At 47.9% G+C, this 27,534-nt stretch overlaps 1 long non-coding RNA gene across 1 annotated transcript in view; it reads right to left on the reverse strand.

Moving 5' to 3' along the window:
• The window catches only part of LOC119144926, a 134,891-nt gene that overhangs the window by 58,382 nt on the left and 48,975 nt on the right, over nucleotides 1-27,534 (reverse strand). The window contains exon 4 of the long non-coding RNA XR_005103251.1: nucleotides 17,946-18,026. This is a non-coding gene — a long non-coding RNA (uncharacterized LOC119144926). The remainder of the gene's footprint in view (nucleotides 1-17,945; nucleotides 18,027-27,534) is intronic.

The following is a 27,534-nucleotide window of genomic DNA, read 5'->3' on the forward strand; positions in this document are numbered from 1 at the left end:
CCACATTAGTAAAGCACTCTGCCCAAGCTCATATGCACAAAGTGTGTGCCCTGGGCAAACACCAACCACACCTTTGATTTTGTCCTCCACAACAGTTACATGAGAATGGAAGGGTTATAAATCATCAACCCAGAAAATGCCTAATAACCACTATTAGAAAGAACAGATTTAAGTGAACAAGTGTACTGCTCTGCCCTGTTCAAATGGTGGCTTTCAAGCCATTTGGTCCTTGGGGAACCATGTACCATATTGTATGGGTCTGTGGCAAAGAACACAAGAAATACAGCTCTAATGCAAGACTTAAATTTCCTTGAAAGGATCCCAAACCTCCATCAAAAAAAAAATAATTTAGGAACCCACAAGGTAAGAAAGGTTTGAAGAACCAGTTAGAAGGTGCATAATGAAGGGAAATCCACCTTTGGGTGGAAACAGCTGCTGAAAACTCAACCCAACCAAACAAAACCCCCACAACAGCAGTGACCTCATTGCTATGGTTTGTGAGGAACAGTATATACAACAAAAAGGAAATTGTTCACAGGGAAGAAAGTGAATTGAAATGTAGCCAATACAAAGAGAAATATGAATGTAGAAAGAAAGGCTTGAAGACCCTGAATGATCATCAAAAGGCACCTCTAGTAACATGTGCACCTTAAAGATGGGAAAATAGCTGTTTGCTGCATCACCAACATACTTGCACCTGGAAGTGCCTGATGAACCATCCAAGCAGACACCAGGCTTGATACGTTTAGCTTGAACGCCTTAGTAAACACATGAGAAGAAAGTGTATTTCTAGACATACATGGGTGACAAGACAACATACACGGAAATAAAAGGAGCTGATGGAGTAGTAGACTCTTCTGTTGAAATAAGATTAAATCTTAGGCTGTGTTTATCTGTGAAGGGCTTGGATTAGATTCAAGATAGTTTAGAGAGAAAAAAAATCAATGACAGCCTACACCTTGGCACTTTCAGGACTCCTGAAGCAGTTGACCTTTTTGGACAGAAAAAAACCCCAAAAACCAAACAACAACAAACCCAACATAAAACTTCTTCATCTTATAAATCATGTGGATGCAACCTCAATGGGTGAAGTGGACTGGGCTGAAACTCCCCATTCGGCTCCACGATGTGGCATGAGTCTAACACCTCATCACTGCCAGGTCCCCTTTCCCCACTTCCTTGAAGCCACGGCTGGCCCTGGTGCTCACCAAACCTCTCCAGAAGCTGGTGCAGCTCACTGACCTTGCAGAAAGCTTACCCAGCATGGGAACAGGCTCACTTTTTAACAGCACAGTGAGCTGTGGAGGGATCAGTGCCAGAGCCAGCACAAGGGCTGAGGAGAGCTGGAGAGGTCAGTGGTACCATCCCCTTTGGTGGCAGGAATGCTGACAGCCCAGCACCTCCCAGAACAGCCCATCACACGGCCAGCAAGCAGCAGATGAGAGAGGTGGACAATAAGGAGGAAGGGAAGACGATAATATATAAAAGGCTTATTTTGGTTTTGGGGAACTGCCTATGATTTAAACCCCAAATCAAGACGCAAATCTGTCAGCTGAGAGAACAGTGCTGGGTTCTGTTTTGGTTTTGCTTGGGGTTTCTTAGCCCGGTTGGCAGGACACTTGCAAGTAGCTCATCCTAAGGGAAATAACTCTGATTTTCCTTATGAATTCTAAGCCACTTCAAACAAACAGCAAAACCTGTTCACAGATATTGCCCATCCCCAGACACCCTGATCCAACAAACACATTTGTTTTATCTCTGAAAAAAATATTTTACCACTCCATACCTCTGCGTGAAGAAGAAAAAGGAGAAGACGACGGCTTAGTCCAGAAGAGAAACAGAATAGGCACACGATGCTTTGAAAATTGCACAAAACACTGAAGTGGGAAAGAAAAGTAAGTGAGCAGACAGGGAAGTTGCTCTTGCTCCTGGTACCCTTCACGTCATAGCACTGGGTATGGCAGCATGAAGCTCTGATCACTCCTACATATGCCTACAGCTGGTAACTCCTGCCTTGCAACCTCTGCATGCCCCACACTGGGGTTTGTCTTCTGTTCATTAAAACACATTGAAATGCCCTTTTTGAAGTGGTTTTCCAGAAAGGGCTCTGACAGATTTGAGGTTGATCCAAATTAGGAATCCTGCCCCCTGGGCCACGCTTTGCCTGCCATCACCAGTGCTGCTGCCCATGAGAACCATGGCCACGTGTCCCTTGCATGGTCAGGCTCAAAGGGACAATGCAGTGGCTGCAGCTGTAGAGCACAGACAGTAGCAGTGACGGTGCGGGCAGACCACGCTCCATGCCAGGTTGTGGCATGCGGGGATGCAAGGACCGAGTTGGAAGTGATGAGTTTGGTGGAAAGACTTCATTGGGCATCAGAAATGGCCTTGAACGAGCATCCAGAAATTTGTAGCCCTGGGTGAGGGAGTAGGGGTATTTCAGCAGGACTGAGTCAGGGCAGGGGCTGGCACAGCTCTGTGCCATGGCAGGGCAGGTGAGGAGCCAGAATTAAGGGGAAGGACAGAGGAGCTGGATGCAAAAAGCAGATATCCGACAGGAGGAGAGGTGGCAGGGGCTGTGCAGGCTCCTTCTGCCCACAGGGCACTGGTGGCCCTGGGTGGCAGACGGAGGACACAAATCACGGTTAGGAGAGCACCAACACTGTGCAGGAAGCAAAGCCGGACACACCAACCTGCAGCACACAGGACCTCGTGGCCCAGCGTGTCCCTGCCATGTCCCTCGTGCAGCTCCTGCTCCCTGAAGATCTCTGTCCCATGGACCACATGAATACAGACACTGAAGACTCTGGAAGATTTCTGGTGGAAAAGATTGCCAGATTCTTCATCCTTTTAGGCAAATTTTGGTGGTCCTCTAGATTTTGGCTTCACTCAAAGATACTACGAGTATGCAAAGGATGCTTCAAACACAGAAAGAAGCACCACAGAACAAGAGACTTGCAGAAAACCAAGCAGTAAAAAAAAAGCATATGTTTCCAAACCGTCAGAAAATACAGCAAGGAGGCACAATCCTACAAAAGGTGTAAGAGCAGCAAGAATGTAATACACAGGGATACACGGGAGCCTCATCGCAGCCTGGGGATGTTAGAGAGATGGGGGAAGGCAGATGAAGTGAGTACCATGGGTGCAAATCAGGCAGCACGCAGCCATGGTTCACCGGATTAATGAATCTGAGCTGGGGCGAAAATACCTCTGTAAATGACACAGTAAAATCCACTCAGTCACTTTTTTTTAAAAAAAAATACTGTGTAGTTTGTGTGTAATAATGCCACCTGTTGCAGACACGAGACCCGGGGCTGCAGTTCAGCAGGATGCTGGCAGGCGCTGTGCGGCCCTGCCACTGCAGGACCTCTGCAAGGTGGCATGATGTGGTGACGCTCACCCTGTCCGCATCTGCTCAAAAATGGTGCCAGGTGAAGCCACATCAGGCATCCTCCATGTACCCCACTAATCTTACACCCGATCCGGTATTGCCTGTCCTCCCATGGCCGGCGTGAAGCCAGCTCAAACACAGCAGGCCAACGTAACCTTCCCGCAGCAAGTTCAGCCTGATCCCACGGGGAAGCCAACCGCATGCCCAGGGCTGATCTGGATCAAAGCCACGCTGCTGGCTCGCCCCGCGGTGCCAGCAACAGGCTGGAACAGTTGTGAAACCAGCGCCTGAGAAGGGCACGGGAGCGCAGAACAGCACAGCAGCCAGGGTAGCTGCCCAGGAGCAGGTTCACACGGAGGAGGAATGAGACAGCATGGTAGCTGTTGCTGCTGGTTGATGATCCAGAGCACGGAGGAAGGGCAGGTGTAAAAGAAATTAGTTCACAGTTTTGTCAGATTTTATCGTTTCCTACATAAATGAATCTTGAGTTTTAAGAAAGAACACAGCAAAAATGATAAATGCCTTGTGTTTCAAAGAAACAGCGCTCCCAAAATAAGCCATGTCCAGTCTCGCTGCTAACTCAACTTTGCAGAGAAATACATTTAGCAACCAAAACAATAAAAGAAACGCTGTATTCCCCACAGCTCTTCTGCTATTTGCTTTTCAACAAGACACTGATTCAAAAGACCAGCTGGAGCCACTTGGGTGCTAACAGTATGAAGCATCTGCTAAGAAATAAACAGTTTTGTGAACCAATGTGCCTACCCAATCCACTCCCTCCTCTTGGCCTTTCCCCAAATGGCTTTCTAGCCACCTTTCCCAAGGATACCTCTTCTACCTCAATGTCCTTCTCTGGACTCAAACCCATCTGAGCTCCTCCTCTCCCCAGCTCCCTCTCCAATAGGCACTGCAAACTGCTGGAGGCTCACCCCCAGGTGGAGTCAGCTGCAAGATCTCAAAACACTTCAACGTTTGCTTATATTTTTCTATTATTTTTTTAATAGAATTTTCTTTGGAAATTGTTTCAGTGGGGTCAAAGCTGGCCTGTTCACTGCTTCACTCATCCAAAAAAGCACTGCTCCTCTCTGAACCCAATGATGCACACAGGGCATCCCTGGAGACCCTCTCACCGGCACGGCCCTGAGCATTTCACAAAGCACCAAAGAGCTGCCAGGCACTGACATGGAAGGGAGGAGATGCTGGAGGTGACTCACGCCAGCCACCATTGGGTGACACCTCGGCCAGGGAGCCTCCGCCAGCAGCACTGGCAGGCCCTGAACACCACCCACTTAACCTTGCCCAGCAGCAGCCTTCCAGCTGTGGCTCCCTGCAGCTTCCACAAAGCAGGAATGTTTTCCAAACACAACAATTTGCAAAACAACGTTCATGTGCAAATTCATGTCCAAAAGAGGTTCCAGCCAGACGAGGTGATGCTGGGACTCTGAAGGACTCTGCTGGCCATCTCCATGCAGGGTGGGCAAACACACCCAGTGAAGAAGGGTTGGGCTGAGAGGGGGTATCTATTCACTATCCCTCAGGGTATCACCGAGGGAAGGCAGAGCGGTAGCACAAGGCCAACGTGTTGCACAGAAGCCCGTGATGCTCCTACCCAAACCGTGTCAGCGGCAGGGCTGGGAAATGGAAGGTAGTCTGGGAGGAGGAGAAGAGAGGAGAGATTGCACAGGGAGGAAAGGTGCAGCAAGTGGTAAATTTGGACCTATGACCTGTTTCCAAAGGAGGGGGGCATCAGCCAGATGAAGCACATGTTTTCCCTGCAGACCTCCTCCAAAGCCCCTAGGCACTGCTGCTGATCCCTCCAAGGGGCCACTGCTTCACCACTGTGATGCCTGCATCTCGTATGCATGCCTGAAAGTGCCTGCAACTGTCACCAACCAGCCTGCTGGATATCCAACTGCAAAAGTAGTGTGCACAAAGCCATACACGTGCAATAAAAATAGCTGCAATTGGGATTCCTGCTCCTTTAATCAGCTTTTAACTGCTAAGGTAAAACAGGATAGATGCTCAACAGGAGTTGCGCTTGAAAGTGTCGGAGGTGCGATGGACAGTTTTGTGGAAATCTTCCCTTTTTTCAACAAATGTATCTTTGAAATCAAAAGCAGTCTGCGGGAAGACACGGGGAATCCTGAGATAACAGTAATGATCCAACCAGCATGCACTGCTCCATACAGCAAAGGCAAAAGTATTTAAACTCAATAAAGTTAACAGCATGCCTTGGAAGTTTCTAAGTGAACAAAAAATTAAAGAAAAATGAAGCAGAAAGACTCAACATTATCAACAGAGATGGACAGGGAACAGAGAGAAATGGAGAGAGGGGACAGTAAATCTTCCCTGATCACCTGGCTGTTTGTAAGGGGCCACGAGGAATATTTCAGCACCTTCAAAACCACCACCATTTATTTTATGAACATGATCGAGCAAACTGGCATGGCCCTGCCATCACTAAACCTTTATATAAACCCTGTTTTACCATACTAAATACTGGCAGTTTACGGGCAAACTGCCTGGCAGGCTCCTGCCCAAGGACCAGCAGGCTTGGCACTTTGTCCAGGGAGCTCCAGCAGATGCTCTGGCCATGGGTCTCTTATCCCGACTCCAGGCTACTGGAAAGACATCAACCCATGTAGGCAGAGTGCTGTAAAAAAGCTGAGCTTGGAGCGCTGTAACAAAAGCTGAGCTCATCCAGGGAAGGCAAAGCCCGTTTTGTCCTGGAAAGGCTCCCAATACAGTTTTTTCCAATCCCAGTCATGCACGGGGAGGGACCTGGTCACAGGGCTGGAGCACTGGCTCCTGTGTGTATTCTCTGTGGCCGAGCATCATGGGCATGAGCAAAATCCCCAGCAGCCTGTTACACAACACCACGCTGTTTATGTTTTTAACTGAAATGTTGAAAACAGAGGGAGGGGGGAAAATCCACTGCAAGCTAGCACGTTATCCAGCCAGAAAGGATGTGTGTGACAGCTGCCCCCTCCACACCATATCGTACCCCAATATCCTGCCAAACCCACATGGTTTGGATTAGCAATGCATCCCCTGGAGAAACAGCACCGGTTTGGGATGCAGGCAGGGCGCAGTGCTCCCCTTGAGCACAGCAGAGAAAGGGAAGCACACCCCAGCTCCCAGCCCTCGCCTGCCATCAGACTGGCATGGATTTGGGAAAAGCACAGTCCGTCTCCCGGACCTTGAATGCTGGCTAATGCAAGTTTGATAGGATATCCTGGGAAGCCTTCAATCAGGGCACCCAAGCACCTCTGTGCCAGCCAGGTCACATCATTTACCTACTGCGCAGTGCTCGTGATAGACGTTTGAACTGCAACCCTGCAGCACCCAAGCTGGGATGCATAAGCCCTCTCTAGGCTCTATCGCACTCAGAAAACAGCTCTGATCTAGCAAAACTCACCAGTCAAAAATCTGGTCCAGGACACTACTTCTTGCCTACAGGCTTCTTTCCTCCCCTCTCAACTGATGCAAAAAGGCACGGGGTTAAGTTCAGCCTGGAATGCTCAGCCCCTGCAGATGGGCAGTGATAGATGAGGAAGACAAGCACTTCTTTGGTCCACCTGATCCCAGAGAGCATCTCCTGCACTGCTGCATTCCCGCTAATCCTCTCAACAACTTTATTCACCAACTTCGTAAAGTTCTGGAGTCATTTTCAGCACTCATTCAGAGGCCTGTGAAGTGTTTCCAGATGATTCTTCCTTTTTTTTTTTTTTTTTTTTTTTTTAAACAGCTTGCGTATTTCTGTCTAAGTCAACAGATCCAGTCATTGCTGTTACACATTGTCCTCAGTCTGAGAGCTATTTTCGCTCATGGTAAAAGAAACTGCAGTTCTTTCTGATTAACTCCACAGAAATGTCCATTACTCAGACAGGAGTCTGCAAAGCTGGCTTGAACTAATCATCAGATTAGTTTAAAACAATTATGTTTTGAAGATGAGCATCCTCTGGCATCCCAAATATCATTCTGAGGTTTTTATTCACTAATAATGTTATTTTTTCTTTTACTGTCACCATCAGGTTAATCACAGACAGAACAGAAACATCATCAAAACCACCCAGACCATCGTGGCATAACCCAAAATAACACAATTAGTTTCCATAACTGTCTTCTCTGCAGAAGCAGCGTATCCTATTCCAGTCTTGGCTCCATACTGCCTCATGATTCAGTTTTGAGGAGAAGTCCACAAAGAAGCTGCATGGGTTAGTGCGAACCCCAAAACTGCATCATGCAAAAGGCAGTACAGAGCTGCCCCCAAAGGTGATGCGGCAAGTGCAGCGCTGTGGTTTGGAGCGAGCTTGCCTGGCTGGCAGGGCACGGCCGCTCGCTGGTGGTCCAGTATGGGATAACTCATCTTTACGACAGGAGGAATGGGTTTCAGCAAGTAAGCACACACTACCTGACAGATAGACACAAACAGACCCTAAAAGGGTCTTAGAGCATATGGAAAAAGCCAGGGCTGTCAAGCCAAAGAGTTGCACAGTGCCCCTTTGCACACTGTCCCACCAAATCTGATACTGCAAGAAAACGAGGCTGCAGGTCCTTCCACCATCAGCTGGGCTTTCACAAGAGCACAGTGCTTGTGCCGACGGCCGCAAGTTGACCCAGGGTCAGTGCAGCTCCCCAGCAGGGAAACAGCCCTGCGGGATTCCACACACAGCACGGTGACCCTCTCCTCTTCTCCTTTCCCTTCTGTTGAAGCATCACTTGAAGCAAAAGTCTGAAAATGCATTAAGCAGGTAAGAAAAGCAACCACATCATGAAGCGAGCACACAAAGCACACCGTGAAGTTTACAAGTGAGGCTGGTCTTACTCATTTGTATTTCAAAGGCCAGGTTGACACAAGACATTTTTCTTGTTCTAGCTTCCTCTGTGAAGGGAATAATAGTAACTTTGAGTGTTGTTGCCACAGCAGCAGCCAGAGCCTTCCTGCAGAGTCAGCTACAAAGACATTCAACCTGCCTTGCTTGGAGGACACAAGGACCAACCTGGGAAAATCCCCCTTTGGCTGACAGACCCACACCGATTTCAGCAGGTTTGCTCATGCTCATACACTCACCGACCCATCCTAAATTCCCTATGGCTCAACTGAATATTAAGCTAATCATTTTGAGTGTCTTCCCTCCTTCCCTTACTTCACACTCCAAAATCCTTTCATCTTCGGAGCTCTCACTGATTGATGGTGACATTCAGTGACAAAACTTGGGCTCAATGCTTTTAACACCTTTGTGGTCTCTTTTCACACTGTAAGCTGAAACTCAGTTTACAGTCTGCCCTGTCACGCCAGACCCACCAAGACACCTTGCTGGAGGTGACAATATCTTGCTCTGGCTTAACGCCTGCCTCAGCTGACGACCTCAAAACTGGCAGTCAAGGTACAGAGCACATTTATCTATAAGCATTTCAGCCTTGCATCCTCCTAGTAAAACCCAGCTCTTCCAGAGGAACGAGCCATCCTCCCCACTCTACACCTCACACGTTTTGTGCCGGTTTTCAGGTAATAAATCTAGAAACCCCAGAATTTCTTGGAAATCTTTACTCTCCTACAACAAAGCCCACCATAAATCAGCTGGACTGTGACTCACATTAGGCAAATATGTAAAACTGACAAAGTCACAACAAAGTCTCCATCTCCTTGGTTGATACCACCATAACTATCTCCTTGGTTGATACCATCATGACCATGCAGAGGCCTTAAAGAAATGTAACAAAGGCCATGAATGTCCATGCAATGAGAGCGTCCTCTTCCAAGCAGACCAAAAGATGGGTGCATTAAGTGACTATTTTGCTCCACTGGTTCCTTCAGTTTGGAGTTGACCACAAGGCTCCACTTTTCCTCCGCAACTTGACCCAGTGATTAACTTTAGCTCCTTTTCTGCCCCAAAAGCATGTTGGAACTGTTGGGAGTCCTTCCACCCAGTTATTAAGTTGGCGCACTTAATGACCCTAGCAGGCACACCAGGAAAGCAAAGCCAGCAAAGCAAGGTGTGTAAGAAACAATGGGGGAAGCAGCTTGCCCCAATTAATGATCTCCATATCCAAATCAGAATTTTCCTTTGAAGTTTGCCACCCAGTGCAGAGCTCCTCCCACCAGTCTTCTCCTCCACCTACCACCACACACTCCACCTCTGCCCCACCTCCTGTCTCCAGCCTTCAGCCATGCCCATGACACCCTAATCAGAGTCCAGCACATGTTCCCTCCTCTTTCAGGGCAGTTTTATCCCCATTTTTAAAGCCTTTTTCCCCATATATGCTTTGTCCACGTTTGTGGACCCATGCCCATTTGCACACATACAGCCAACTCAAGAGATCTGGGGGTTCCACCTAGCAGCCACAAAGCCCACACTCCCCTCACCTACCAGCAACTGAAATGGTGCTGGATGGTTTGTGCCTTCTCTTGCCCAGGTGAAACACTGGTCTTATCTGGGGATGAAGGGAAGTAAACTGGGACAGTTGCAGAGAGGTCTGGAAACGGACCGATTGGACCAGACACATCCAACCCAAGATCCCACCACAAAAGTGAGAATGATTTCCTCATGACAGTGAAGCCAAGACAGGCTATATATAAATCACATACAGTAACGCATAAACACAGAGCTATATATAAGATATATATAAAGTACACACCAAAATAACACCAACAAGTACGGATGCCAAAGCAGTGATAAATTTAGCTTATTAGAGAAGTGGCAGAATCTTGTAAGATCATGGAAAAAAAGGCTATTTTGAACAGTAACGATCACGTTTCAAAAATAGTGGATATTCTTGGCTTGGTGCCCTACACAGGGCAACATAAAATGATAATATCAGATCTCATGGGAGAAAAATCAGCGAGAAGGCCCACGTGAGATATCCCAGGAAAAATGAAGATTGCATGCATTAGGGCGCTGTAGCAATTAGGGCATCATGGAGTGCACCAGTGTGCTGTCTGTGACAGCCTGCCGCTGAAATGCGATTTTCTTAAAGCCCTGCAGCCTTGACATGGCAAAAATCAGCAAAACCTCAGAAATAACTTCTCAAAATCCATTCCTTGAAGGCCAGTCCAACATAAACAAGACAAAAAGTAATGTTGGCAGGGAATGCCGGGATGTCATCCTGGAGTTAACCTAGATAAGGCAATAATGTCAACAATGTCAAATGCATATGAATTAGAATAAAGCAATACTGTAGTTAGCTCAATGACTTCGTAACAATCAACTTACAGTGCAAAACAAGACTAAAAATGAAGGAAAATGGGCCTGAGAGTTTTTATCACAATTGGATAATGTGCCCAAGGATATCGAAGGGGACACCGAGTATCCCAGGGCTGGGCAGCATTAAGCAACTCCTCTAGAAAGGTGAGAATAAAAAATACAAAGTAGTACCGACTAAATTTCAATGAAAATGGGCCTGTGAGTTTTTATCACAATTGGATAATGTGCCCAAGGACATCCAAGGGGCCACTGAGCATCCCAGGGCTGTGAAGCGTTTAATAACTCCCCTAGAAAGGTAAGACTGAAAAATACATGGTAGCACTACTCTGTAATAAAGCTTATTATAATATTAAGAAATAATTAATCATAAATAAAAACATACTTATATGGAGCAAGAATAAGTGCAAAACAGAATCACTACACCCAAAATTTAAGACCTACCACCAAGACAGAGGTGCACCTGAAGAGACACACTGTGCTCCACACTTTATGGACATCAGGACTTTTATCATAAAACCTTGAGTAAAATCCCTCCCCAGCACTTTTCAAAGAGAAATCTGTGCCTGACACACCAACGTGGCTCTGAGCATCACTTGCCTAGCTCATCTTACAGCACAAAGTTTCCCCAACTTTCCCATCCTTTTCGCTGCTGTTTTGCTGGATTATTTGGCTGTGGGCACAAGGGACAAATTACAGGCGTGGGGTAACTCAATCTCTCTCTGCTCCGGAGGAGCTCGGCCGGCAGCTTGAAGTAAGGAGCTGACCTTGGTTATCTTACCCTCTTTTTTTTTTTTTTTTTTTTTTTTTTTTTTTTCCTCCTGCAAATGACCACAACAGAAACCTCAAGAGAAATTGTCCTAACCTCTCCTGGAGATTTTGATTTCAGTCCAACCTGGGTGCTATTTGAAGCTTCATGAAAGAAACACCTTAAATAAAAAGGTTTGTGGTGGAGAGCAGCAGTAAAATTGCTTTCAAAGCCTTAAAGCACATGGGTTCATCAGGAGAAACCCGAGTGTGTTCATTAACTCCTGGCATGCTGGCAGTTTCAAAGATGCTGCCCATGGCCAAGATCAGCCTGTTATCCCAAACACAATCACCCGTCTGCTGCTGTAACCAGGCAGCAGCTCCAAATTTTATACTTATCCTCTGTTTCAGGGAAACAAAGACTTGATATTAAGTTCATTTTACATCCAAGCAACAGAGACATCAAGAAATTAAAAGGTGGGACTGCTCTCTCCCTAACCTTAGCTGTCTGGAAGTTAGGCATTTAATGTAAGCCAACTGTCTGGAAACCTTCCAAAGCATCATTTGTTCCCCCTCCTCCCACTGCATGTAAGTGGAGTTTACATTGGAGAAGAGGTTTTTTAGATTTCACACCTAACCTCAACTGACTCCTAACCACAGCCATTCAGGAGCAGTGAAGTCCACCAAACACCAGCTCCAACTGGCATAGTCATGCCAATACCGTATCTCCAAGCAGGTCAGCATTTTGGCTGCCAAGTCACACTTTTGGACACTTTTGGTCAACCTACAGGACCTGTCTGAGGTCACATGGGAGACAGATGGCAATGCCAGGACCAGGGTGCCCCATGCTCAAATTTGGGCTCTTCCGCCTTCTGGAAAATGAAACTGCTTTAAAAACCTTCATTTGTGCTCTCAGAAAACACACAAAAATGAATCCCAAGAAGCATCAATATTTTATTTTACTTTCAGCACAGCTGTTACAGAAATATGAAAATTCATTTCAGCAAGACAAACCATTTTCTCCCATCACCATCACCTGGACATCTCTTCCCAGATAACCTATGTGCTACATGACCTCCCAGCAATCAGACATGAGGAATGCCCATTCCGCCCCATTCCCACCTGGTTCTGCCCAACTGTCCAGCAGCCCTGCCCGGACCAGTGGCACCATCACAGACAAGAGCACAGGGAAAGGGTTGCAACTTCAGCTGTTTACCCAAAATACCAAGGCATTTGGGAATAACATAAAATAGCCAGAACCGTCGACTTTATACTCTTTGGGACTATGCCCGGATAGGAAATCTTCCCAGGAAAAGATCATTTGTAAAGCATTATCTATACGGTAAGGTCTAATGAGTTAACCCCCATCACAATGTGTATCTGATGCCTTCCCACAGAAGGATGCAACCCAGTAAGGAGGTATTTCTGGCATGTCACTACACATGGTCAACTTGCAGGAACATCAGCTCTCCCTGTCGTGACCACAAGGAACGACAAGATGGAAAACCACCACCCATCTTGCTCCAAGTCAGCAGCTCCCAGCATGCCTGCTTGGAGCAGTAACACCCCATATACCACCCACGACCACCACCCCTCAAGGGCAACTCTTTCCTCCACAGTTGAGATCCATCTATTGCTGTTAAAGACATCTCAGGTTCTCTTGTTTTGGGAATCCACTTGAAAGTTCAAGCAAATACACCTGAACAAAGGAAAAATAATGCAAACCCAACACATGCAGCCATTTGGCAGTTTGGTTCGGTTTTTTTCTTGTCCCATTTTTAATCCCCCCCTTCCACGAAGGTGCATTAGCACCATGCACCCACCAGTCACGTCAATGTGGACATGTCAAATCGCTTGGCTCCAGCCTGCACGCCAGCTTCTCCAAGATGATACTGCTGTGGCTGCAAGTTGCAATAAAGTGGGCAGTTATGACTCAGGATTATGGTTAAGAAAAATTACCCCCAGAGCACTTAATGTTAGCAGAATACACTCCAGTTTTACTTATTATCACCTCAGCACCCTTTACTCCATATTGGTTTTCAGTACACAGCTTGGTAATTCAGAAAATGAACATGGTTTTCTTAAAGAGGGTCAAATTTATTAAGGAAAAACATCTGCACAAGGATACCATCTCCGCAGAGGAGACATCTCTGACATCTCTGCAGGACATGCTGCAGATACATTCACTGCCCACCAGTGCCATCACTTGTTGCCTACAAGTGGCCTGAGACCTCTCCCTGCTTCCCCCCAAACCCTTCAACATCAACTCATCGCAGCCAAGACAGACTATGTAGCAAAGGGCAACACCCAAAACTTGTGGCCACACAGGACACGTGGAAAGCTTTCCTGTGTCAAGGTGGTGCAGTGTTGAAAGCGGTCACCTGGAGAGGTGGGGATGTCTCCATCCCAGGAGGTGCTGGCTGCCCTCCTCCAATGCTGATGGCACTGGAGACCTCCTGGTCAGCATTTTGTGGGCTTGCCCTTGGGTAGAGAGACATCAATGGCCTGGCTGCTGCCCCAGGACTTCCCTGCCTCCCCCCCACCCCCCACCCCAACTTTGCTCCCCCCAGGTCCCCACCGTGGCCCACATCTGGATGATGTCCCTCAACCTCCCTTGTTACATCCTCAAGCTTCCCAGGAAACACAGTGCACACCATGGGGAAACGCCAAGGTGTGGGCAGTTCTGTGTATGGTAAGGAAGGCAAAGGCATGGTGGGGGTTGAGAAAAAAATACAGATGATACAAACCAATGAGAGCAGTTTTTTATATGCATGTGATTTAGCCATCCATAGACACTGTTAACTTTTGCTAGGAAGCAGCAAACTGAACAACCCAGTGATGCAAAACCTAAAAAAACCCAAAACAACAACAAAAACCAGACGACGAGAAAACACCTGGTTTGGCTCAATATATGCGTTCTGCTGCATGGAGTCCCCCCAAGAACATGAGACCCACACAGCCATACACCCCATGTGGCTTGCAAAGGAGACTGTATGAATCTGTACGAATGCCATCCTCTCTCTAGGCGTGGATATGTGTAACCATAAAACATGGCGAGTCACCGGCTGGCCCAGACAATGCTGGGAAGCCACTGATAAGGAGCAGCTGAATCCTGAAGAGGAAAACGCGAGGAGCTGAGGGAAAGCCAGACTGAACAACGTCACCGTTTATTTCTTCCAGATTGATAGCAATGGCTCTGAGGGAATGTAACGCCTCAAAACCTTAGATCAAAGCTCTGGGTGCCCACATGGACAAGGATGGAGCCTGCAGAGAGCATGGGGTTGCCCAGCCTGATGCTTCTTCCCCACCTCCCCATCCAGGCATCTGTGCACACACTCATCACCCCACAAAGCTACTTTAAAGAAGTAAAGCCACCTGAAATAGGAGACAGCTCAAACGTGTTTTTTTTTATCTTCACATTCTGCATATGTCAAGTGAAATCAGGAAGGGGGAGGAGCAGCCCACAAAATAAATAAGCATTTAACCACTGTGGTGAAAGAGTCAGTGTCTTGGCTTTGGTGGGGGCTGAGGAAGTGCTCATTAACATCAGGAAAATTAGTGAAACTACCAACGAAATGAAGTGGATCACGTCACGCCGCAAGAAAGCACAGGCAAGAAATGGGGGAGAGTGGCCATCTGTGGCCACAGCTGATCTGACGGCACCTGACGGGACATGCATGCAGGTCCAAACCACAGTAAAAAAATTAACTTCATTGAAAGACCTGGTTGGGTGTAAACCCTGGCCAGGGGTAAAAATCTGTCTGCAGCAGAATAGGGGCAGGACAGAGGGAGTGACAGCTCAGCGCTGCTCACCACCACGCTCAGCATCGCCACGCTGGCCAAGAAGGGTCTTAAATCCACACGGTTTCCAGCTAAGGGACTGTCACTGCTTAACCAGCCACCCCTTGAGCTGCAGCAATTGGTTGGATTTGTGTACTGCTGCCGCATCAAACATGAGATAAAGCACAGCCTAAAAGCCTTTCCAGGTAGGTTTACACTAACCAGTCTAACATCATACCTGGAACAGTGTAACGGGCAGCAGCTCAGCAAGCTCTGCTCAACCAGCGCTCCTCAGACTGCATTCATCAAAGGTTTTAAGCTGCTACACACACTCCTGTGTTGGGGATCGGCACTGATTTAGCTGAATTACTGCAAAACCTGGAGGAAACTTTGTGGCAGGGACCTCATGAAGTGCCAACCAGCCGCTGTGAGCAGTGCACTGCTGATGAAAACGCTGCCCATGCTCGCCCTGGAGCCAGCTCCCCACCTGGGCAGCATCACCACAGCCCACCCTTTGGTCTTCTGTATCCCCTGGCCTGTCCTCTGGGCTTTGCCTCTCTGCAAGATCCTTAGGCTTGACAGAGTTATCTTGTCATGTTGGACTCAACTGCTTTTTCTCAGGGCTGATCAACTTGCGTCATGCAAATTACCCAGGGTGGAGGTAAACTTCATTAGTGGCAGAAAAGGGCATTCAGATGGTTCCTTTTATGCTTCACAGGTCATTTGCATCCGTATTCTCTGCCTTGAGGGCAACTCCCAGTTGACTGAACACCTGCTTTTAGCTGACAGGAAGCAGATAACAAACCTCCTTCTCCACCACCCCCAACTTTAGCTGCTGTCACTGAGACCTGTGAAACCTTCCTCACTTCAGGCAGGCTGCTCATTTTATCTTGGTCAAGATGGAGGTGAGCACGTTTTCCCACTTACCATGTCCCAGAATCCCAAAGCATCCCAGCAATGAAACCCAAGGAAAACGGAGAGCCTCACGCCACCAGGTCACAGGCAAACCTAAGGGGCACCATGAGTCCCTGCAACATCTTCTAGTCCCCAAAGTAGACAGACGTAAGGCAAAAGATGTACGTGTCTCCAGCTTGGACATGGCCAGGGCTCAGGCAAAGGGCTGTGGCCACACGATCTCACATGTTTCCCTCACTATAAAAGGGAGTGTTTCCTCTCTCCAGAACTGTAGTGAAAATATTCCAATGACTCGTAACACAGAAAAGCTAAAAGTAAACCGCAGAAGAAACCCTACATATCAAAGCGCACACACACACACATGTTCTCTTTGCCCAGTTAAAACTAAACAGGTGTGATGCACTACAGCAAATTATATTTGTTCCTTGATTTAAGGTGACTACCTTGACAACGGACTGTCAAAATCAAACCCTCTTTCTCAACAGGCTGCACCTCTTAGAACATACTGAGGGCATCAGCAGAAGCAAAAGCATACCAAAAATCTTCCAGAGTTGCATCTGGTTAGGTACAACAGCTTGTACATCCACATTTTAACCTTTTCTGCTCAATATTTATCCACACTGCAATAAGGACTATCCAGCGCAGGCTGAGCACCCTGCAAACGTTAACAGAAAACAATGCTCCTGTCCTTCAAAAAAACAAAAGGGGGGGTGAAGCAGAGGTGGTCCAGCAAAGGCAGACAGATATCTGGGGCGGAACTTCCCCTGCAGGGGAGATGCAGTGAGTTGCACAAAAGCTCTCAAGGGAGATGCTGATCAACAGAGACCTGACACACAAGTCTCAGCTCTTCACGGTACTGCACCTGCGGGCTGCTGCACTGCAGCTGAGTTACCGGGATGTGGATGCTCCCGCTACAGGTGTCAGGCTCCCGTAGGGACAGGGTAAGCATTACTCCAAATCTTCCCACGGCCGAAAACCCACAAGCCACACTACTTGAAAAGTCAGAGGCCAGAGCGGCTCCAGGGCTGGTTCCCAGGAGGTTTGGGGACAGCCCCAGCAGCCTCGCCCGCTCTCAGTGCAGTGGCTCCTGGGGCTTGAGTCATCTTGCTGGTCCCCACTGGGACTGCAACAGCCAGCACAAGATGACCCAGTTGGACTGAAACCTCCTTGGCAATCATACCCTATCCTTCAGGAACGTACTTACACTACCAGTCAGGGTGTATAAATGCCGAGCAGGCTCAGACAAGTGGCTCACGGATCCAAGCTGAGTCCAAACCTTGAAGAAAATTTAAGGGCAGCTTAGGAGAGGCCCAAGCTTTCGTGCAGTGAGTTTGGACACCCCAAGCCACAAGCAAGCACCCTGAACTCCAGTCCTCCTACGCAGTGTGCAGGTATTACACAGGCTTTGCAGACCCTACAGCCGAACAAACCATCCCGGCTGTGCTGACAGTGCGGAGAAGCAGGCATTGCAGGGGATGATTCATCCCACACAGATGCCTGCAGCAAGTCAGGGTCAGATGCTTCCTAAAAATACCCATTTCTCTCCAGTGACTGTAAAAGGAGGCTGGGGGGGTGTGACTGGTTCAGTAGCAGGTAATTGCAGCAGAGGTCTCTCAACCTAGAGGAGCAAAGTCCCCTGCTGTGAAGCCCAAATACAGTCAGAATCAAGGTCTGTGTGATACACAGACCTCAACATATTCAAGATCTTCTCCATCCCTTCTGAGACCCCTACGCGCATCACCAGTCTAAAATCCTCCCATCAGCCTTGAAGAGGCAAAATACAGGGAAACCCCCAACAAAATGAAGTCTGGAGGCCCAGTGGAAGAGGTCTCACCCCAAGGGTGCAGAGAAGCCCAGAAGGACTTCTGTATCCAGGCTTACAAGTGCTGAAAGCCGTCACCACTCACCTCATCTCCCAGGAAACCCTGGCAGGATCTGACCTCCCTTCCACATGCTCCTCCTCTCTCCTTTTTGAAGTCAGCAGAGACCTATTCGACATTACAACAAAAGAAATGTCAGTAAGCCCAACCTCGTCCCCTCCCTCCAACCAAAAAGCTTTATTTCCTCAGTTCTTCAAAATGAGAAAGCACTGGAAAGCAATTATATCTAAATTGCAGCCTACAGATCTATTTAAACATTTTAATACATACGTATTTAAAACATATATTATCTATTTAAATATATGTAAATTGGGGAGGGGACAGGAGCCCCCTGCAAGCAGCCAAGGCATCAGCATGTTCCTCCACTGCAGCAAACGGACTGGCGGCAGTGATGGAGCCCTACAGCTGATGAACACACATGATGACCCAACAACAGGGCACCAACCTGGGATGTTCACTGTCAGCTCTAAAGCAATCCCCCAACTGCTCCTAAAGAGTAATGAGAGGAAACACAGCCAGGAGTGTCAGGGATTCTGGAATGACGAAGAAATGCCCTTCTTGTGGTGCCCACCCAGGGCTGCCAAGGAAAAAGGGTGGAGGCAGTGGATCCCTGCTCCATGACCCAGAGCATCCTAGCAGCATCATGGAGAGGATGTGGGTTTTTCCTCGTGGTGACCTTCAGGCCCTGCTGACACCCCATGTTACAGCCTGAGGGTTGCACGGGACACTCAGACGGACGTAAGGCTGTTGCTCAGGTTCCCAGCACCATGCTGCGTGGTGGTCCCGGGGTATGTTTTCTTCTACCATCAAGGTCCTCATCCTCTCAGGCCACAGGACCCCTTGTTGGGGCAGCCACGTATCACACAGCCTCTCTGGCAGTGAGCAGGAGCTGGAGGCAGAGCAGCTAAGGGGACCTTTATTACCATCAGAATAGCCTCATCACTCAGCCTACTTAACCCAGCCACGTTTGCACAGCTAAATTTGGGAAGAGTATGAGAAGCATTCCCTCAGAACAGGAGGTGGGGGAGGGACAGGCAGGCTTTCAGCCTCCTTTAACTCCCAGCCAAGTGCTCCCGCTCCATATGTAATTCAAAGTCCCTGTCAGGGATGCCACCCCAAGGAATGGCCCAGCCCCAGCAAAACTGGAGATCCAGCGCCTTAACCCCTTGGAGTCAGCATCTGAGCTTGGCTACTTTAAGAAAATTAGGAAGTCAGGCTTTCTGAAACAGCTCCCGCTGACATAACAGGAGGTATGTGGGGGGAATTCAGGACATCTCCATGCAGGACAGGAGGCATTCAACTTCAGACAGCCAAGTTTGAAGACCCTGCCCTGAAGGGATGCAGTGCTCAGCTTGGTAACAGGTAGCAGCGATCCTAAAACTCGGACTGATCTAAAAAACTTGTGAATGACTATTTTTGGGTGCCCAACAGATGAACTACTCAGGAAAGACAGCATCAATAGCTGCAGCAGGAAGGGGCCACAATCCCTGGCAGTACCTAAAAACATTGCCCTGACCTGCAGCACAGGCACCTAGAAACATCTTGATCACCAGGCTTTGCTTTTGAGATAGTACAAGCAAATTAAACCTCTCTCTCTCTCTCTCTCTCTCTCTCTCTCTCTCTCTCTCTCTCGTTCCTGTTGCTGGCAGGTACAGGAAGGAAGCACAGGTTACGGTAACCTTTCTGGGCCCGCTTTCCATAAACACCATCAGCACATGCACCCTCCTGCAGATGCCCCAAGAAACATGCCCTGGAAACCCAACCCATGAAACGTCTTGGGGGGGTGTTGCTGCCCACACCCAACAAATAAACACATTAATTAATCCCAGAGGGTGCCAAGTCCAATGGTGTATGCACAAGGTGAGCCAGAAATCTTCCTTGGCGCCCACACCAAGATGTTCAAGGGAGCTTTTGAGGAAACCCAGGCATGAGCCGGGGCAACCAGCCGTGGAGCTACAGCTTCTCTCCTGGGACCCTTCCCAGGCGATTCACACGCATACCAAAAAATGAAAGTAGGCTTGTTTTCCGTAAAAGTGGGCATCAAACACTCCGACATCAAGAAGGATGATTAAAGACAGCTGAGTTATGAGGAAAGATTAAAAGAACTAAATATGCCCAACTTGGCTAAGCAATAAGTAAGAGGAGACATGATAAAAGACTCCAGGCATCTGAATGAAGGGAGTGGCATGGCATTAAAGGACTGAATAAAATATCTTTCTGAGAAATGGATCCATCAACGATCTCCCAAGAGATAAGGTGCAAGCCTCATTTTTTAGGCATTTATAAAACCGGTCGCTAGAACAGAGGTTTTTGAGGAGGAATCCACGTTGCCCTGAAGGGAGCATGCACCAAAGCTTTTCATCTCCGGCACAGGGTGCTGTGAACAAAGCATACAATGCCACAGGGGAGCACAGGGAACTTGGGAAGTGGCAAGTATTTCATTTTGCCTCACCCAAGAAACAGAGATATGCTTTTTCACTGTAAAATAAGAATAATAATAAATATATTTTCACTCTGTTTTAGTTCAGCAGCCCTAATTCATACTGGTTTGGGTTAAAAAAAAAAAAAAAAAGGGAAAATAACCACCAGCACATTCAAAATGAACAGGTCTAGGGGGTCTAACTGTCTAACTATTACTTGACTTCTTCCCCAGTAACGAAGGATATGTGGGGTACCGCTGAGGCTTGAGCTGGCTCCAGACCCAGCACACACATGGACAAGGTGACAAAATCCTGGAAAGCATTTCAATACCTGGCTCTGCTGAGAAGAGACTCATCAGAGAAAGTACCCTCCGAAACCCAGGGATCTGATACACTTTATGAAGATCAGAACAAACCCTAAGCTCTGAGAAAACCACCCAGGAGGAGAGCTAAACCTGTTACGCTGGCTTTGCCCCAAAAAGCCATGTATAATGCATGTAACATACATACCTACCTAAATACCAACTCTCTGAAGCCAAAGCAGTGAATTTTGTGTAATTTCACGTGATGTCCAGCCACATGAGGGTCTCTTGAACATCTCCACCCAGCATGGGCAGAGGGGTGTACCCAAGGGAAGGAGCTTGACCTGGCCAACAGTATTTACTAAATCCCGACACATGCATGGTGAGGGGCCACTGGGTATGATTTACAAAGCTCGGCGGCATCCCAGGTTTGAGTACGTGAGAGACTCCTTCATCCGCAACAGGGAAAAGCCAGGAGACATTTGTCAATGGTGCAATTTTAAATCACAGTTAAATTCACACAGTGGCCACATATCATCAAGAGGGTGGTCCTGTCCCAGCTCCCCCTGGCTCCCCCGACCTGGAGTCAATGCAGGGCAATCAGATCTAAGAGAAAACGGGGGGGGGGGGGGGGGCAGGCGGAAAGGTGAATAATTTTCTTCTAATTAATTCCCTAACCAGTTCAGTGGGGTTTAGGCAAGTACTAGAAAACTTTCCCCTTTTGGCATAGCTAAGATCAGCTGAACTGCAACATGTGACTGCAATCCAAGGCAACCTTTGTTTGCAAGACCAAGAGTGGATCTTTTCCTTTTTTTTTTTTTTCTTTTTCCCCCCTTTCCCACAGCAACCTCCTAAGCTGGCAACTGCCTTTCTCCATGGGAACAGGAGATCCACCATTTACTGACCGGTGAGTTTTACTGCAGAGTTGAAACAGGATGTCCACAGAGGAATTTTTTTTTTTTTTTAATAAGTGGAGCATTTTAGTACGCAATGAATCTTCTTGCTTTATACTTGCTTGTCTCTTTGGGAGGTTGAAGCGCAAAACCAGGCTGCTAGATTCATTTTATATATTGAAGAAACATGATTCAACCCAATCTGAAAGGCAGGCCAACATAAAAAGACCCATTTCAAAGTGGAGGAAACTCTGCACTTACAGTTTGGGATGAAAAGGAGAAAATTAAAACATCTAAGAGATTATTATACCTCCTATCAAACCTTCCTCTTCCCATGCAGAATCAGCTGCTTCCATCACTGCAGCAACACTGATGCTCAAGATAACCAGGCTCAGGGTATCACTGTCATAAAGAATTAAAGGACTGCAGGTTGTATTCAGACAACTCCTTCCTTTCCTTTTCATGTTATTTTCGGTATCCTCGCTCAGGCCATGGCTGCAGTTTTATTCTGCTCTCCTTACACTGAGACGGCCAGCCCTTGCAGCGAGCAGTAGGGGGGCAAAGCCTCTCTCTGACCCACAACTCATCCTTACATGAATGGCTTTGGGGATCTGAGGGATGGAATGTAAAATTTTTACTCATGCAATTCCCACTACAGGGAGTAAAGGTTATTTCCCCCCCATTCAGCTAGTCAATAAGTAACAACTGTCTCCCAAAAGACAGACAAGTTTCTACCATTCAGAACAGTGGACTGGGATAATAAACGTGTAAAATAATAAAAAAAAAAAAAAAAAACCAGAGAGGAGCCTGCATCAGTCACCCAAGCGTGTGATGCTGCATTGAGGAGCGATGGAGAAAGGTGAGCCCAGGTGCAGTCCATGCACGACCATCATGGGTGAGGGAGGGCAGGGGGGGAAGCTGTAACCCAGAAAAACCAAAAAGCTGAATCCCTGAGGCTTTGCACCGACAGTGTGGATGCTGTGGTACCTGGTGGGACCACAGCTTGCTCTTGCGCTAAGAGATCCAGTGTGGAAACCACTCATCAGTAACAGTCCCCCTGGAAGCCCAGGGAGAGCTGACTGTGCAATTAACCACACACAAAGAAACCCACTTGCTGTTACTCTTTTTTTTCCTTGCAAAGAGCAGCAGAACCCAGTCCTGGGTGCACAGCTCTGCCGGGTGCAGGTGCTCCACATGCCTGCCCAACCTTCCCCACACAGAGCCCTGCTGTTGGCAGCAATGACCACTGTCCCAGCCATGACAGCAATTTCTGCACCCCTCCATAAAATAAAGTAGCAGGGTGCCTTTTGGTGCTGAAGAGAGGCAATTGCCAGCACAATCTTGGAAAGTATCTTGCTTTCTAAAGGTCCGAGCCTTGGGATACCTTCAGAGCTGCCTGGGAAAGACACTAACGTATTCTGCACATGGGCAGTGGGGCGACATGCACCGAACCCGGCTGGACAGGCAGGCGGGTAGGGAAGCATCTTATGAAAGATGACAGAAAGAATAAAAAGCAGGAACTGGCAAGAACAGCCCGTTCAGCACTGAGACACGGAAGACAACCAGCCCCAGCACCACCTCTCTGGGCTCCCACAGGATGAGCCCCAGGAGGGAGGTGCGTGCTGGGAAGCGGCCAGTTCCCTGTGTCCTTCCCAAGAAACACATTTCTCACCCTGAAACACGCATTTTGGTACCCAACTCAATCTCCGCTCCCACTCAGCACAGCCTTTGCTGGCAGCTGTTTTCCCTGGGTATTTTCCAAACACTTATCCAGAGCTTCCCATCCTCACTCTTACACAACAATAACCACTGTTCTATTTTCGCTCGAGATCTGAATAGGTGCAAGAGAGAAATGAGTGGGTTTTGGGTTTCAGGAAGATGGGCACCTCTGCCTGTGCAAGCAGCTGCTCCTTTGCTAGGGCAGAGAGGATGCACTTGCCCTGTGCACAATGCTCTTGCAGAGGGAATGGAGCAGGATGCAAGTGCGTGGACTGCTGCTGGCAGCCTGGAAAGAGTTACCGCCAGGCTCAGAGAATTTCTGCCTTCCCAACAAGGCGGCAATGCTGAAGAATGCAAGTGACGAAGCAGCATCCTGCCGAGAGAGAGAGAGAGAGAGAGAGAGAGAGAGAGAGAGAGAGAGAGAGAGAGAGAGAGAGAGAGAGAGAGAGAGAGAGAGAGAGAGAGAGAGAGAGAGGGGGGGGGGGGGGGGGGGGGGAATAAAAGAAAAAACAACAACAAAAAAAAAAAAAACCCAAAAAACCCACACCAAGCTAAAGCTCTTTGGATGAGGTTCAGGATGACTACACTTTTACTGTAAGCGTTCAGAACTCACAGTCCCATAACCCTTCTCTGCCCACTTGGGGCTATGACATGCAGATTACAAACTACAAGAAACACTTCACACACACACAGAGCCAAATCCCCAGTCTGAGGGAGGACAAAAAAACCTTGAACAAATTAAGCTGCACTTCCCATTTAAGCAAAGCCAAATCACTATTTATTTAACAATTTTAAAGTGAGAAATCGGGAGGGAAGTTGTGCTTGGGAAGAAGAGAGGGGTGGAGGGAAGGTGTTTTAAGATTTGGGGTTTATTTCCCATTATCTTACTCTGATTTGACTGGCAATATTGATTTCCCCAAGTTGGGTCTGTTTTGCCCATGAGGGTAATGCATGAGCGATCTCTCCCTGCCCTTACCTCAACCCACCAGCCTGTCCTTACATTTTCTCCCCCCCTGTCCAGCTGAGGAGGGCAGCAACAGAGCGGCTTGGGTGGGCACCTGGCGCCCAGCCAGGGTCAACCCACCACAATACGACACATATTACTGCACAGAGAAACACCTGCAAAATGCAGGGCGAGGGTGACACTAGTAAATAGCACATCCGTGCATGAAAAGTGCATGTCCAGTGGGATACAGGCTCCCTGCAGCCGCTCGGCAAGCAGGAAGCCCACCCCATGTTTCTAAGCCAGTACGCTCCCCTCCAGCCCCCCATCACTACCTCAAAGCCGGGCTCAGCACCCTCCAGGTGCTTACTCTCCTTCATTCCCATTTTTGAGAAGCAGCAGAGCAGAAGGCAATCCTAGTCCAAAATCCATCGGGTGGCTGGGGAAGCGAGCGGCCAAAGGAACGTGAGCATAAGTGAACCAAGAAAGAGATGCAGCAAGCCCAGAGACGACATTCTGCACGCTCCAGAAATGCAAACCTGGAAGAAGCCATGAGGAAAAAAACCCCTCACTCCCAATGCTCAAGGCTCACTCTGCCCCTTCTGAGCATTCAAGAAAATAAAAGACCTTCAGCATCACCCAAACTACCCACTGCCTTTTGCAGAAGATGTGGTTTCTGTACGCCTAAAGACACATCCCAGAGATGCCACTACAACTTGACCAACCATACTGAAGAGCTCTGAAGCTCCGCGATCAGCAGTCCTGCCACACGCTTGCTATCCAGCAAACTTCATTTGGCAGTCACTCCGTTTGATATTACATGGTGCTCAGGAACTGCCTAGGGATTTCACTTTTTCCCAATTTAAGCCCCTGCCTGTTAGCCTTGAAAAGGCAACAAATAGCAAATTGCTTGTTCTCTTCTTCACTTTCTCTGTACCCTTTTTAAGATAAATTACTGTGCTTCTTTTTATTTTTGAAGCAACCTAGATCAATACAAGTCAGAATCGGTGCCAGCATGTCACACATGCCACAAGCAAGCATGGCAAGCATTTTTATATATATATAAATTATTTTTTTTTTAAGGGGAACTTTAGCATCAGCTAAGCTAGAACTGAAGTCTGGATCTTCTTAGCAAGCCTTACATCTACATCCTCCACAACAGCAAGCACAGAGGCTGAACTCTGCGCTGTGCAGGGATGCAACAAGGCACGGGAACCCTGCAAACCACAGAAGAAAGCTCTGCAGTCTACAAAAAAAGACCAGGCGCATTCAGTAGGTCTGCCTATCTATGATCTTCTTCTTCAAGACAGTTTTATATGCTCCTGTGATTTTTAAAACCCAGCACACACTGTTTCAGCTTTGAAGCTATGCATTCTCATTATCAACCAAACAATATCAGAATATCCTTTCTTCTTGAAGTAAACCCCCTCTTTTCCCTAGGGGTTACAGCTGGTAGAACACAACAGACCAGGCATTTAGCATTTAATCACAAGTATCAGCTTGAATCACCCTGGCTTGCATGGCTCCTAAACATCCCCGTAGCTGCAAACACCAGCCGAGAGTAACATCCCCGTCAGACAGCAGTTGCAGGGGTATTTGGTTTAGCACCCGCAGGGGAGGAAATCATCAGCTTGCATCACAGCACAGTGACCAATTTGTGGTCAACCAAACTACTCCCAAGAGCCAAAAAACCAAGTGCAATGTAGTAATGTTGGAAATTTGGATTCAGAACATCAGAAGGTGTTGGGACACTCAGCCTCAGCAGGACTGACGGGACAGAAGCTGTGCCAAAACCTGAATGCAAGGACTGCAGAAACGCTGGGCCAGAAGGGACATCGAACAGCCACCCAGCCCCAAACCCTCTCTTGGCTTGTTTGTCTCCATGCCACTCTCCAAGGCAACACCAGCACAGCTCTGCCAAGAAGGAAGCAGGACTCGGCTACAGTTCCCAGCGACGAGCACCCATCCGGGAAGGGCTGCTGTGCTGCTAACAAAGAGGTTTCTAACGCTTTTTGGGTCAGCTCCAGCATCACTCATGCTCCTTCACCACCACCACCAGGAGCTGGAACCTACACTTTGAAAAATGTCAGCCTACCCCACTGCTACCAGACATGACAGAGATGATGCACTGGAAGACAGCGTCCAGAGAAACCCCTCCCTGCATGCAATTTTCTTCTTCTGTCTGCAGATGCAGAGAGGCATCGAGTGCTGCACTCCTTCCTCACAGCACCTTCCTGCATGTCTCAAATCTGCTAAGTCCCCTGCAAGTCTCAAACTCCACCAGGTGCTCAACCACCCCTCCTCTCTCTGGCCTCCTTCCCTCCTCCTGCATGCCACCTTTTGTCCAGGCAAAACTGCGCAGCCATACTTCAAAAGAATTCTAGGGACACTTTTCAGTTTCTTCTATACTAACAGATGTTCCTTGTCCCAGCTCATGTGTGGACACACAGGTTGTGGCCACAGACCTGACCACGTAACAAGCCGCAACACAACCAACAACAGGAGAGCAGAGACACCTCGCTCTGAAATAACTGCTGAAGACAGCATCCCATCAAACCATGGCATGACACCTGCGGGTTGTTGGTTTGGGGTGGTTTTTTTTAATAGGTTTAACATATGCAAATCTTCCAGCTATTCCTCCTAAGTAAAGTTTCCCAAACTGAAGCTTCATCTTCCCAAGCCGCCTGCTTTCATATTAAAATTAGAGGGGCTAACACTGGATGCTGTATTTGAAGCAAGGTTTTATACGAAAACCGAGGCTGAATTACTACCTTTGCCATTTTGCTGTGGGCTATTCAAGATCTGCCTTTCCTGTAACAGCATCCCACTGTTGATTCACACCCAGCTTGTGATTCACAGCAGCCCCCCGACCCCTTTCTGCAGTTAACCCGTTACTGCTTGTTTTGGGTACATGCATCCCATTTCTGAGGGCACTGTTTCGCACTTCTATCTATGTAATCTATTTTTCTTGTCTTCAAACCACCCTTGCAGCTCATGAAGACAACTGTAAGGGAAGATGCTATCACCTAAAGTACCCGCAGTGTCTCTGGTTACATTTCACCTTCTGTATCCTCTGCAGCCTACCATCTAACCTGCTACTGTCCCTCACAATGCCTCCCTGATCTAACAGCAAACCATTTCTTTCAGCTTAAGCGCCCACTTATAATGATTTCATCTTCAGCACATTTCCTGAGTTTGTTTATTGAGCTGTTGGGATTTCCTCAAGAAATACTCCACAGCTTTCAGCACTTTTCTTAGTAAAGTCACTAAAACACCAGACTTGGTATGAGTTTGCCTAGTAGTTCTTCAAGCCCTCCATCCTTCAGGAGAACTTGCTAC

Source organism: Falco rusticolus, chromosome 3, assembly GCF_015220075.1.
Source record: "Falco rusticolus isolate bFalRus1 chromosome 3, bFalRus1.pri, whole genome shotgun sequence".
Classification (NCBI taxonomy): Eukaryota; Metazoa; Chordata; class Aves; order Falconiformes; family Falconidae; genus Falco; species Falco rusticolus.